Source organism: Taudactylus pleione, unplaced genomic scaffold, assembly GCF_031769625.1.
Source record: "Taudactylus pleione unplaced genomic scaffold, aTauple2 ptg000336l, whole genome shotgun sequence".
Lineage (NCBI taxonomy): Eukaryota > Metazoa > Chordata > Amphibia > Anura > Myobatrachidae > Taudactylus > Taudactylus pleione.
This window is the reverse complement of record NW_028284737.1, coordinates 2,440,477-2,443,047: the sequence shown is the minus strand read 5'-3', so window position 1 is coordinate 2,443,047 and position 2,571 is coordinate 2,440,477. Positions and strand designations below refer to the sequence as shown.

The 2,571-nt window shown below is 36.5% G+C and overlaps 1 pseudogene; it reads left to right on the top strand.

Annotated features, from left to right (window-relative positions):
* The first annotated feature begins 656 nt into the window (after positions 1-656).
* Positions 657-775, top strand: LOC148508863 (5S ribosomal RNA; annotated as a pseudogene).
* Positions 776-2,571: the final 1,796 nt, after the last annotated feature.

Here is a 2,571-nt window from a genome sequence, read left to right as displayed (position 1 = left end):
CTGGTATATTTACTAACATTGCACATTATCACGTAATACATATTCATTTTTAATTTTATATTTATCTTCCATATTCTTTCACTACTTTCACTCACTAATAGACTATCACATTAGTCCACATTCATTTGACAATGTATTCAATTTCACCTTATCTCTATTTATAAGGTTTTTTTTAACACTACGGCACACTTGGAACCATCTTTTTACCTTTATAGAGAGATATATACAATATCCTTTTGGCTTTATCCTTACTTATTGTTTAGAATGTATTTTTTTACAACAAGGAATAAGGACAAATGAAATTTTTTGATATTTTATCTTTACTAGTATAATATACACAATGGAGAATCTCTAATAATTACGGAAGAATTAGATCCCTATGTATTAGACCACTACACATCTAGATTTTTCTTTTCAAAGAACAATATATAATAATCTGAATTTTGGAGCAGAGTCTAGAATGACTATGTAGAATGAGAACTCAATGTAATTCTATATATAAATGGCACGATATGTTACCACGTATCATTAATATTCAGGGCTATTAATGGCCTAAGCATTATTTAATAAAGTGGACTACTCATACGAGTTAGTCCTACATACACTTCTGCATTGTGTATACCCGGGCATTCATACTCCCCCATTTGGGCAAACATACCTACAATCATACCATACTGGATATGCCCAATCTCCCCTGATCTTGGAAGCTATGCAGTAATGGGCCTGTCCAGTACCTGGATGGTAGACCACCTGGGAATACCAGGTGCTGTAGGTTATTAACATTGGAGGTGGATTGGGACGGATTGTTAACACAGCAGAGTGATAACTCAGCACAGCATCTGTATATTGCATTTTTTATAATCCACTAATATTGTTGGGATATTATTTTATTATCTGACACATAACCAGGGTTATCAGGGTACTTGACTCCCCACGTATAACTGCTATAGCACCATTATGATGACGTGGGGGACCACTCACCCTTTGTTTAAAATTTTCGCCCTACTCCATATTTGGACACATATGTAGTCCCAATTTTGACACATATCATACAAATTCTCAACATGGGGGTATTTAATAATTTGACACATACTTATTAAAGGTTATATTTTACAATTGTCAACACTATGTGAATATCTACTTTAAGAGTGCCCCAGCAAAGAGCCTGTCTTTTTTCTCTTCTTTGTGTTCTATGTTACATATGGGCTTCGGGAGCACCATCAACGATTCTGATGAGGTATAATTATTGGATGTAATATTGTTGGTATCAAAGTTTTAAGTATCGGTTTTGGTTCTGTGCGGCATCCTCCTTTTTCTGGTTCCAAATGACATATGAGCGCCTATTGCATTATGAAGGCTTGTAATTACTTTTTTTAATCAAAATATTCTGTACAATAAAGCTCAGTTGTAGACTTTGTATATATTCTAAACATCTCAGTACATGACAACCCATTTCCTTGTTCATACTGGAATAAGTATATGCAAATCTTAATAATCCTCTTCTGTTTGTGTATGTGTAAATAATAATATATGTTTAGACGGAAAACACATAGAATTGTGGATAATTTGCATTTAACTTTGCATTGTTGAAATGTCAGATTATTGTCTTTTCTTTTTAATATACCTTCTATTCTTTATATTTACATAGGAAATTTGAACTAGCACCTTGTAATTGTAGTGTTGCCTACAGTAGTAATGTTTATTTAGAAATTACAAAGGTTTTCACTATACTAAAGAACTTGTTCACATCTAAACACTTTTAGGGCAACCTTTAAAAACTAACTAGCGTAGTTGCATTGGATGCGAGTGCAGCCATCTGTTCTTCAGCTGACACGATCGCATCCTATGCGACTGTGCCACCCCACTGCTTCCCCTGGCTTTTAAAGAGTATATACATTCTGCACATGTGCAGAATGGATCTCCTCTGGCTCTCCAGACCCCCAGGCAGTGATGCAGTGGTCCATTGTTGCCAACATCACTGCCAGAATTGTGCTCCAGAATGCAGCGTGAACAGCATTCTGGTGAGCATATCGGGTACAAAATTGGGAGGAGGGGAACTTTGTTCAGAGTTCAGCTGCAACATGGGGTACTGATCATCAGTCCCCCCTTATAACAATCCGCTGTGCTCTGCGTGTGTGAGGGGGAAGGGTAATGCCGCAGTGGGAGGGCTACTTTCAGTGGGGGTGGGGGATGGGTTCCATTTGATACATCTGTTATTAAGCTATCCACATAAGACTCCATCTTGTCATGAGATGGTGTGTTGCTTTAAGTATTCATAGCTTTAAATGTGTAATGTTGCACAAAGACTGATTTCTGCTGAGCTATGAGCTGAAGAACTTTGAATGTATAAACATGCAGATAGTGTTATGAATAAGACTGTGTATCCTTACCCCCCTAACACTCCAACAATTACAAATAACAATAACTGCTATAGTGAGATTAGTGAGATATAATGTGTGAAATTTCTGATATGTTGCTAATGTGAGAACACTGCTTTATATTATTATACATCACGCAAATATAGCCAGAGAGAATCTTGAAGCCAAGTCTGGTGGTGGCGATTTTGTCTCC